Here is a 12,351-nt window from a genome sequence, read left to right on the forward strand (position 1 = left end):
TTAACACAAATGTGTACGTAACCGGCATACATTGACAAATTAGCGTCGCGAATGTATATTCGAAACAGTGTCAAGTCAACGACGCAGCGTTAGGTATACGAAACGAGGCCACTTTATGAATATGCATGGATCTCTTTGTCATAGTCAACTGTATGAACTCTCGAGACATCGGTGCGCCCTACTCCTAATACTTTACGATTAGAGTCCAAATTAGCACAAAAATGTAGATAAAGAAAATGCATGAGCACGCTTCGTCTAAATAACTAATAATATTTGTGGTCAATGTTCTGTAACTTTGTGATATCAATAAATAAATACTCAAGATGATTTTTACGGTAAAACTAATCTCACTAGCAAAGCATTCGTAAGTTCTTCTATATTTTTCGATCTTCTATAGGTTTCTACTGACAAAAACCTAAACCTTACTGAATTACACAAGGTTTTCACTTTAATAGTGCATAGATATTCGAATGATTCAAGTAAGATGAAAAATCGCCCATCAGAAATTACGTAGATATTTATTTGTTCTAATACCGCATTTATTAGAACTACCTACATAAGGATAATATGCACTTGTCGGTACTACGAGTAAAATGAAAAGGAATCAATTTTACAGTGCAACAACGCTCTAACAGCAATAGACGGGTCTAAATGCCGGGTTGTTCTGGTAATAGCGCCTGTAATGAGGCTTTAAGGCTTGGACATAATAGCTGGCTAGATTATTACAGCTAAGTACAAACTAGGTACACGTTTGTGTTGAAAAATAGAGCTTATTACGACTAAGTAAGATGCCACAGCGTTAAGCTTAATGTGTTGAGGTCTGTACACCACATTTATCTGCCAAATGACTCCCAGTAAATCTCCATTTGCATTCTTTGTATCGAAGATGTATGGAATAAATAGTGCCATTTTTACTGAATCATGTAATCAATGTTTATTTCACCAAAAACTGCAATTAACTTTTGAATAACTCAAAGGGGACGTCTTCGTTTAATAAAGAACGCAATATTAATCTCTTTCTAAAAACTGAATAAATTTTACACTGGACGCAGCTGCATTTTATAATGTCAGGTTCCAAATTGAGACAGCAATCTGCTGCCAAAATTTTCGACAAAATCATTTCGTTGCACACCTGCAGAGGGTTGTTTAGCTTATGGTATAGGCTACTGGACTTACGTAACTGGCCGACTGTTCGCTGCTAAAATTAAAACTCTTCTTTTTCCTGCAATTTAATCTGTGGCATTGTCAGCCAAGGTTATGCAATCTTGATTAGCAGGTGGAGGGCGGAGGGCAATAACAATTAAATTCCACACGCGCTTTTAAAAAACGATTTTGATAAAGGTTTAAATGAATAGGCCTGTTAGAAAGATATTTCTAATTATTTAATGCTTATTGCATGCCAAAGCAAAGAGGCTTAATGATTTAAGCTCGTGGTGGCTTTTAATTAACTGTGGGCACGCTAGGTGGTAGAAATAAAGGCTAAAAAGATTTTCTTTAGCGATTGTAATCTTGTGTACGTTTTATAAGCAAATAGACAGTAAGGGACAGGTATTTAAAGCAGCAATAATTTTAGACTGTTTCTGATTGAAAAACAGGGGAGAAAACTCAGTATTTGTTTCCTCAGTAGGTACCTACTTAGGTGTTATACTTACCTGAAATATACTGTAAAACCAATTTTAAACTTGTCTTTCTATATTTCTATTTCAAGTAAACTGTTTTACATTTTAATCTACTGTAGGTATTTAAATGATTGGTTAAACTTGTCTTTAAACAGTTGACTAATAATATTAGGACAAGATCAATTCAATGATAGAGTTAAATTTCTTGCGGGTTTTACTTTTAATGAAAAAGTTTTATTAAATCGAAATAAATCGCTGGAGAATTTCTGCCTCATATATCTACCAGATTAAAATTTTCGTAGCATCCGCAACTTTGTATTGACGAGATTGGAACTTTTAGATAGAGTAGTGAATAAATGCAATGGCGCGATCTTACAATATTATCACGAAGTCAGAAACAAGTTTATGTAAATTAATGATTAATGTGTTTTTTGCTATCTGAAAAGGGTATTGAACTTCGATTAAATAAATAAAAAAAAATTACGTTTGTTACCTAATCAAAATTTGTCGGTCTTTTGGTGTAGTGGTTCGGAACGGACTACTATTCCGAGAGGTCCCGGGTTCGATTCCCGGCCGGGCAGAAATTGAAATGATGAGAAGAATTTTTGTGATGGGGCTGGGTGTTACTATGTATAATATGTATGTATTTAGAAAAAAAAGAATTTAAGTATGTTTATATCCGTTGTCTAGTATCCATAGTAGGTAAGCTTTGCTTAATTTGGGACTAGAAGCGTAGTGTAAAATGTCCAGGGATGTATATTTATTTATTTAAAATAATCTCCAAGCTAATGCATTAAAGTTACATAAATATTTGGTGAATAAATAACTTATTACAGATACATGCAAGAAAGTAATGGCAAATTTATTATTTTACATGCGTAACGTTTTGGACATAAACGTTTTAGGTACTCGCTAACAATGGCACTCGGAAGCGACGTCACTGCACATCCGGTGCCACCTGCGCTGGCGCATTCTCTGAAGCGGTCCGAATTTGTCAAAATTATTGTGATTGTATCACTAAAATACACTGTCGACAGTTTACAATAATAATTGCGGAACAACCAATAATTAAATGAACGAAACCATAGAACATGTTTCACAACATAGTCGTGACATAGTATAAAACAAAGTCCCAATGCACATACGTAGATTTCAACGATTTAGGCGGCCAAAACCCANACACAGTCTGGGAAAAACGACAAGAATTTTTGTAACTGTATCTCTAATGTTTACTCAAGGACATTTTTGTATTGCCATTTGACAGTCGAGGATGATGACGTGATTGTTTATAGCGGAAATAATAAATTAATGACTTTGTCAATTTATCAAATGTAATTTGCATTTATTTTAGCTTTTATTTTCGCATCATTTATCGCATTTTTGAGAAGGATTAGTAAGGCCAGGTAAGGAAGGATAAGTAAAGGTAACTAAGGTCAATGGCGTGTAGTGGATACGTAGGTCAGTCAGGCAATGCTAGCAAAGAGTTGTTGATGAAAATAATTTGAAATTAATTAATATCAAAACTTAAGTCCACCGCTTATGGGAAACAAGGCTTTTTGTACCTAGTTGTAGTACCTAGTCGTAACAATAACGACTTGACAAATCTTGAACAACAATAGAAAGGAACATCCATTTAATATCACATGAAACTAAATGTAATTGCAATTGTCATTTAATTAATTTATCATACAATACGTATTCACAAAATACTTAAGAGCGTTGTAGCAAAAAGTTGGCGTTCGAATTTTAGGTTTTTATTGCTTGACGTCGCGTAGTGAGTGCGCAAACTGCATTTATCTGTACAATTTTAACGCTGCGTCGACTAAACGATCTTAATCCGTAGTTGTATCGTACCTAAGACAGTACATCATACATAATAATAAAGAGATAATCTATAATTTACCTATTTGATTTTTTCTCAGATCAGACTTTTAGCTAAATCAAGTTACGTAATTAATGTATTTTTTACACAAGTAAATCCCGNAAAGTGTCAAAAGAAGCGGAGATGTGTATGGATTACCGTGTGAAAGCAAAAATCCGAAAACACGTACTTTTACAGGGAGTAAATAGGCCGCAACTCGCGACATATCAAACAGTTCATACATGTCTTTTTCCTTACTTCTTCACATCAGCCGGGATATCTTTTAAAATACTGGTGTGATTTAAATGAATTTGGTATTAATTTAAAGTTAAAAGTCTAATCTTTAAAATGGTGCCACTTTGTTACTAACAAATTCGTTAGTACAGAAGATCGCGTGGAAACAACTTCATGTAAGTAATTCCATACTTTTGCTTGCGAGTGTAGATCTATTTTTGTCGACAAAAAAGAGGTCAAAATATTTTTGAGATTTTTTTTAAATTTTTTATAGATTTTTTTTCTTCCAATTACTTTTTGTAAAGAAAACGTAATAACTTTATAACTAACGTATCCTGTAAAAACAGTAATAATGCTAAATAACAGACGATACTAAAAAAAATACTCAGAAAATGCCAACAAATACTTAATAAAAAATGATATTTTGGAAAAAATCTGCTTTTAAATCTTTTTTTTTTTTGGTTATTTGATAAATTTCTCCAAAAAAAGCCCCTATAACAGGTGGTTTTTATTACTTTGTATTATTCTCTATCGTATTACCTTTGTAAAACCAAAAATCGCTTGTCTCTATCCCTATCACAACATTTGCTATGATCGTTTGAACTAAGCCTCTCCGGGCCCGCCATTCAACGCTTCGTTAACAACTAAACTGAAAATGGCTCTAGATATGTAATTTTGATAAAGACAATTTAGATTTCAAATAAAAACAAAAGATTTCGAAATAAAATAAGCATTTTAAAATTGTCCCTACATGTAGCAGAGAATAATGTTGTGGTAGGCCTTTGTTCAAACTATCATAGAAAATGTTGTGATAGGGATAGAGACATGCGATTTTTGGTTTGACAAAGGTAATACGTTAGAGAATAATACAAAGCAATAAAAGCCACCTGTTATAGGGGCATTTATTGGAAAAAAAATCAAATAACCAAAAAACACGAATTAATAAGCAATTTTTTTTTAAAAAGTACCATTTTTATTATTTGTTGGCATTTGCTGAGTATTTTTTTTGTATCGTCTGTTATTTAGCATTATTCATGTTTTTATTTTATCACGATATACCTCTTAGTTTAAAAGTTATTACGTTTTCTTTACAGTAAGTAATTGGAAGAAAAACAATTATATAAAAAATTTAAAAAAATCTCAGTTAAATTTTGACCTCTTTTTTGTCGATAAAAATAGGTCTAGTTTCACCTAATTTCATATGTACACTTTATCGTGACTCACACTGTATAATTAACGAATCTAACAGTTTTTGCCCCAGTAGAGAACGAAGTCTCGTTTTAATGCGCTTTAATGCTGAAAATCGTCTCTCACAAGTCACTTGCGTAAATGAAACTGTGAGAATTAAACACTGTAATACATAAAAAAAGCAAAATAAAACTCCCGTCATTTCCCGGCAATTTTCCGAGTATTGCATTTATTAGAGGACGCAATTTTATTTTTGGGACATGTGTGGGTCAATGTGATCAATAGAAGCTTAACCTCAAGTTTTTGGGGTCGCCACCCATGTCCCCCAACCGCCATCTTGAAAAAAGGGCTGAAAACACTTTTTAAGCGTCTTACAAAAATTCACTATGTCATAATTTGTAGCAAATTGTTTTGCCTACAAATAATATTGTTTGCATAACTTTTTGTCCTAATTTAAAAATTAGAGAAGTAATACATAAGAAAAAAGGATTTTTTATTTTTTAATCTTTATTTTAAAGCAAGTAGTTATATTTACATATTTGTAGGCAAAGCAATTTTCTACAAATTATGACTGTACAATTTTTTTGTACGACGCATAGTTTCCGAGACATGCACGCGGGCAACCGTAGCACAGGGGCCACGCTGCGCGGGCCCCCTGTGCTACGGTTGCCGCATGCCCCGCAACCCAGGCCGTGGGGGGCCCGCGCAGGCTGGGGCCCGGCTGGCAAATGCCACCCCGACTGTATGGCCAGTCCGACGCTGCACTTACGTACCTACTAGAATCTACGTTCACAATTATTTAACCTGTAATTTAAAATGTTAGAATCAGGCTAGCAGGTGACGGTTTTCCTATCGATTTGTAAAAATAGACTATCGTCAGAGAAAATGTATCGCGATGCGGGCGCCCCCAGTCGTCGGCGGAAGTAGCATGTCCGTATTCAGATATACCGATACTAAAGTATTACCTACATTTTGTGGATGCGCCGTGAATTTAAAACAAATTGTCCTTTGTCTCTTTTCATAATGTTTGTTTCGTGACGTCAACACTTAACGTAAATGGTGACTTTGAATTTTTAGTACCAAAGTTTTACTTTTCGCTTACTTGCATGAAATTAAGATTAACGATACGATCAAATAATTTTATTCTGCTGGGACGTCAATTAAAGGAATAATAATGCTCAAAGTTAATCCAATTTCAAGCCAATAAAATTGCGGCCTCTTTAAACAGGTAAAGAGTGCATATTCGATTGACCTACTCGTCTCAGAAGCACATTTAATGAAAAATTTATCTCATTTCAGTGACTGTACGGAATCAGTCGACAAAGTTATTGCACAATATTTTAAAGGATGAGAAGTAACGGTTTTCGTGTAGGAGACTCAGCTTATACATATGACGCATACGTAAAGATTAAAAAAGACGTGCCCTTACTAGAATTTAAGTGTTTGGCATTATGCCAAAAACGACAAGAATTTTTGTAACTGTACCTCTAACGTTTACTCAAGGACATTTTTGTATTGCCATTTGACAGTCGAGGATGATGACGTGATTGTTTATAGCGGAAATAATAATTAATGACTTTGTCAATTTATCAAATGTAGTTTGCATTTATTTTAGCTTTAATTTTCGCAATATTTATGGTATTTTTAGGAGGATTAGTAAGGCCAAGTAAGGAAGGATAAGTAAGGAACTAAGGTCAATAGCGTGTAGTCGAAACGTAGCTCGGTCAGGCAGTGCTAGCAAACAGTTGTTGATGAAAATAAATAATTTGAAATTATCAAAACTAAAGCACACCGCTTATGGGTAAAAAGGCTTTTTGTACCTAGTTGTAGTACACACGACAGCACATCAGGCTACCCATTTTTGTTGCAAACTCGCCCCTATTACAACTGCACAAGAACCCACAGTGGTTACCTTGACGTGCCGTCGTCCGTACCTAGTCGTAAACAATAACGACTTGACAAATCTTGAACAACAAAATAAAGGAACATACACGTAATCACATGAACTAAATGTAATAGCAATTGATATTTAATTAATCTATACTAATCCCAACTAATATTATAAATGCGAAAGTAACTCTGTCTGTCTGTCTGTCTGTCTGTCTGTCTGTTACGCTTTCCCGCTTAAACCTCGCAACCGATTTTGATGAAATTAGGCATAGAGATAGTTTGAGTCCCGGGAAAGAACATAGGATAGTTTTTATCCCGGTTTTTGAAACAGGGACGCGCGCGATAAAGTTTTTCTGTGACAGACAAAATTCCACGCGGGCGAAGCCGCGGGCGGAAAGCTAGTACTTAATATAAAGCTGAAGAGTTTGTTTGTTTGTTTACTTGAACGCGATAATCTCAGGAACTACCGGTCCGATTTGAAAAATTATTTCAGTGTTAGATAGCCCACTTATCGAGGAAGGCTATATAGGCTATATACCATCACGCTACGAGTAATAAGGTGCAGAGCAAAAATTAAAAATGTTGCGAAAACGGGTTTTCACGCGTACGAGGTCGCGGGCACAGCTAGTATAACATACAATACGTATTCACAAAATACTTATAATTATACGAGAACGCGTTCATTACGTATAAACAACCGGCCGCCATTCGAGCAGCTTTAATAAAATTTATAATTCTATATCGCTGACCATAACTCGGCAACAGAACGAGTTAACTGTAAAGTTGGTTGCCGAAGACGATGGTAAAAAGTTAATCGGCAATAAGTGGAGCAAATCGGTCGAACGCGCTAATTGTAGACCGGCAATTAAAACAATATTGTGCAATAATCGATTCAGATACAGTCACGAATATATCATCCGTGAACCCGATACATAATTCGTATGGATTCGGGATTTTTGAGACGCAGAGAGCGGTGACTAACTGCTGCGATTCATCTTAACACTTTTGTTAAATAACTGTCTGAAAGAAAAGGTAAAGGAAAATAAAAATAAAAGGTTTTTAAGAGCTTCAAGACAAAACGTTAACTTATAACTTGCAATCTACGTGTGAAATGTGTCTCTGGAATAAGCAGGGTCTCTGAAGGACGCAACCAAAGCTGTTGGCCAAAGTTAGTAGTAAATAGAAGAGTCAATCATGTTCTCATTTTAATTAAAGTAGGTACCTACCAAAATTTATTTTTCTAAAAAATTAAATAGTAACAATTTCCTTTTCCTTCAAAATATACAGATAAAACTATATTGTACCGTACCATGGTGACTTAGGCCCAGTTTTTTGATTTGTAGTTAAAATAACCAATAGTCAAATTTGACAGATGTCAAATGACAAGTGGTTAAATATCAGAAATAAAAGTTTTTCGATCCATGGTTAGTTTGACTTTTAGTACATTTTTTAACTATTAGTTTACATTTTGTTAATATTTAACCATTAGTAGCAAAGTTTAACAATTCGTTATTTTAACTACGAATCAAAAAACTGGGCCTTAAGGATATTAGGGTACTTCTCATTTACACTCAAATTTGATGGTCACACAGTAATAGTTCATAAACGGTATAAGTTAGAACAATAACTTTGAAATCAGATGATAAAATATCTATTTAGCTACATACAAAATAAATTTTATCGTAATAGAAGCAAAAATAATACGAAAAAATCACATGAAACGATACAAAACGGGGTCATTTTTCGCGTTCTCATCGTGTCACACCTTCGGTTGCAATGAAACATTTGGTTACTGCATTCACAATTTTCATTCAATTTGTGTGTATCATATACTAAAATCATCGTAATTAAATATACTTTCCACACAACAGTCAAAAAAATATCTTCTTATAATTATTTTGAATTGAGAAAGCGAAATACGTTGGTCACACGATTTTAGGTACCTAAAATTTTGAGTAATAATACAAAATTGCCGTTAAACCGAACACTAGCAACCAATCACAGCATTCTATTCGGTTAACGTCAGTCGCGCTTCGACCATTGGGGAGGTGAGATAGGTCGATCGTCGCTTCGCGAAAAAAATACGTAACTTTTTGTGATTATCCATAGACATACCGTCGCTTGCTTGAACAATATTTTCTACCTCTAAACTTTAAACAATTTAATTGAAACTTTGCCATTGAAAACTCAACATGTTAGACTTATTTGTGTAGTATTCAACTTGAACCGTTAAATTCAAATTTAAGGATAATTCATAAAAAACTAAAATTTTCATCACCTTCGTGGCATCACCTTCGTGGTGTTTTATACACAAAGGTGATTTTAGGCCACGAAAGTGATTTCTTGCAATGGTTTATTTCAAAATATAGTGACTGGTGTTGTATGTTATGTATGTTTTTACAATATTTTAATAACTAATAAATTATACGTGGTTGGTAGAGATCAGTACATCAATAAATAAATAAGGGCCTCGTATTTTTGTTGTCTGTCTGTATGTATGTCTGTATATGTGACTGTGTAGGTATCTGTTTGTAAGATAAATTTAATCTGAAGTTTGAGTTATAAAAGATTGGAATAAAAATTATTTTTGAAAAACAAGCTTTTAATGCGCTAAAAAGAATAAAATAAAATATAAATTGTTTCAAACCCATCAACTTATTACTTTACTCACTTTATATGACTAAAAGCTAATCGCGAGGTTTACTTGTACAAATAGAGGCTTGGCGACCCCCCAGGAGGTCGCGACCCACAGGTTGAAAATCACTGATATAGGCCAACGTACTCTTTAAGACGAATTAAATGAGCCCAAAGTCAACGGAGCTGTGTCGCTTTATTGCGGAGTTCCTATGGCCACCTTCCACTCCATCATCAGACTGGTTAACATATAAGTAGGATTGAAGTCATACTCGATGAGGTAGTGTCGCTTTAGTGCGGAGAATTCGTATGCCCACCTTTCAGCTCCATCATCAGACCCTAGTTATCATATGTGATTGAAGTGCTCGTCAATACGAATTACCAATCTTGACGAAGTTGTGTTGTTTTATTACGTAGTTATTATGGCTACCTTCCAGCTCCATCATTAGACCCTAGTTATCATTATAGGATTGAAGTTCTCGTCAATACGAACCAAATGAGCCCAAACTCGATGAGGTTGTGTCGTTTCAGTGCGGATTTCCTATGGCCACCTTCCGGCTTCATCATCAGACCCCGGTTACCATATAGGATGGAAGTTCTCATCAATACAAATCAAATGAGCCCAAACTCTATGGGGTTATGTCGTTTTATTGCAGAGCTCCTATGGCTACCTTCTAGCTCCATGTCATCATAATATTGCATTGTCATCCGACTTACACATGCATGAAAAATTTCAGCTCAATGGGAAACCGAGAAGTTGGTCAATTTTAAGTTACAAGATTTGCCTACACCAGACCTGTGAAAGTAAATAAAAGCTTGCAATAATAATAAAATACGAGGCCCTCTGGCCAAAATAAAAAATATATTTTTGTTGAGGGACTGATAATCAGTAAGAGTTCTTTTTTATTGAGGTTCTAAATCCGTTTTTTGCTTCTTTAGCATTTCAGAATGCCACCAGTGTCACCCTTAAAACCAATTGCGTAGAATCTTGTAACTTAGTAGATGAGTTAATCGGTAAAATTGTATCTTGTATTTAAGTAGGTACCTATTTATAGTATGTTATTGCTATTTATCTATGAAAATAAGACAAAATATGTGTTATATAAACACTTAAGAGTCATTTACAGTAGTAAAGTTTGAAAAAATAATTGCTGTGAAATACAGAATCACTTTCGTGGCATCAAAAAATTCAAAACGTTAAAGCTTCCAAACGAGACTCACTATTTGACTGATTTACTGAGAATACAATCTTCACATCAAACGCTACAATTTTTGTTTGCAAAAAGTTCAAATAAGTTAGAAATAAAATTTGCCACGAAGGTGACGATGAGAACCGTGGCGATGAGAAATACCCATTACTAGTTGAATCGCAAGGAATTGCAAATTGTCAGCACGAAGGAGGCATGCGTGAACCGCGAAGGTCGTTGATTAGTCTTCAGGAATAATAAACAGCCTGTAAGAGCGAGCAAGGTCGATGTGACCTGGCTACGTAGGTATTGATAGTTAGAGGGATTTGTTTTATTAGCTAATCAATAATCATTGCATTTGTTTTCTTGGAGTAGCTACATTTTTTACTAATGACTTTTGAGGACTTCTCATATTTATCTACTGTGGCATTTATTATCTTGCGTATGTTACCTTTTATTACTAGCAATGAAATTTTAGGCGATTGTATATGTTTAATATGCAAATGTTTATGTAGCAGACATATACTACGAGTATTGATGCTATGATATTAAAAAATCATGAATATTCGTAGTATTTTTTAAAGATCCGTCCTCTCAAATTAGTTTTTTTTTCTTTTAAGTGAATTTTGCGATTTATGTTAATGGCTTATAATAAATGATAGTACATTAGGATTAGAGTCAAAACAACCAGCCAAGTTATATGACCATCATAAAACATTGGCTGTGAATTTTAAATGTTTTTGTCGCATCCATATGAAAAATAGCAGTCCATTAATTAGGCGAGCTTTGCCAGCAAATCGAAAATCCCAGAAGTTCATCAATTTTGTCATCATCGAGGTTCGATAGAGCGTCGAAACATTCTATTTTTCCGAATCGTTCCAACGAGTACAGCCACCATTTTCTTACATAAGCCGGCGAGTTTAGGAAGCTGCGTGGCACTGCCGGCTTCGTTGGTAGAAGCGGTCAGTATGAAGCCGTCAGTTTTGACGGAAGGAGGCCGCGGACGCGCGGGGGGCGATGACCGCTGCAACCTTATCCAATAAACTAATATAATTAATAACAGTAGGTCCAATAGACCTCAACTATTATTTATTCATTTATTAAGGAAATAAACAGCAACATTTATAAAACACATAAACGAAAACAAAATAATTAACACATTCGAAATAAAAAATATTTTCACTGCTAATTAGCACAGGTTATGTTGATTTAGACAAATTATAGTAGAAGTGCTAGAAAAGCAATATGTCAAATCTCATCGAGGAATGACGAAACATCTCTGCAACTCGGTCATGATGACATGCGATTTTTGAAGAAGGGTCCTTCTTTCTTTTAATTAATTCTTGCTCTTCTATGAAAGCTTTATTCGATTAGATAATTATTCCGAACCTATGTATTTCACCTCTCCAGCAATTGAGCTTTTGCCCTTCAGTGGGACATAATAAGGACGGGTTTATTTACTTAAGGGCCAAGGCTACTGCCATTTGACAGTGCTACCACGTCGTTATCAATTACCATTCACATTCAATTTTTAATGGGCACATCTAAAAAATGTAGGCGTGTAGGTACATTTTGAAATTCGTTACATGTAATCGATTTATTTGCTAGTAAGCACTTTTTGTACTTTTATAACCAACTCTCCATAGAATTGAAATTTTACCTTCTACTGGTAAAATAAGCTTTGAAATAATTAATATGTGTACCTATCTGTAAATTCTTGCTTTCACATAATACCGTC

The sequence above is a fragment of the Ostrinia furnacalis genome, unplaced genomic scaffold (genome assembly GCF_004193835.3).
Source record: "Ostrinia furnacalis isolate ACB-3 unplaced genomic scaffold, ASM419383v2 OfSCF7556, whole genome shotgun sequence".
NCBI lineage: Eukaryota > Metazoa > Arthropoda > Insecta > Lepidoptera > Crambidae > Ostrinia > Ostrinia furnacalis.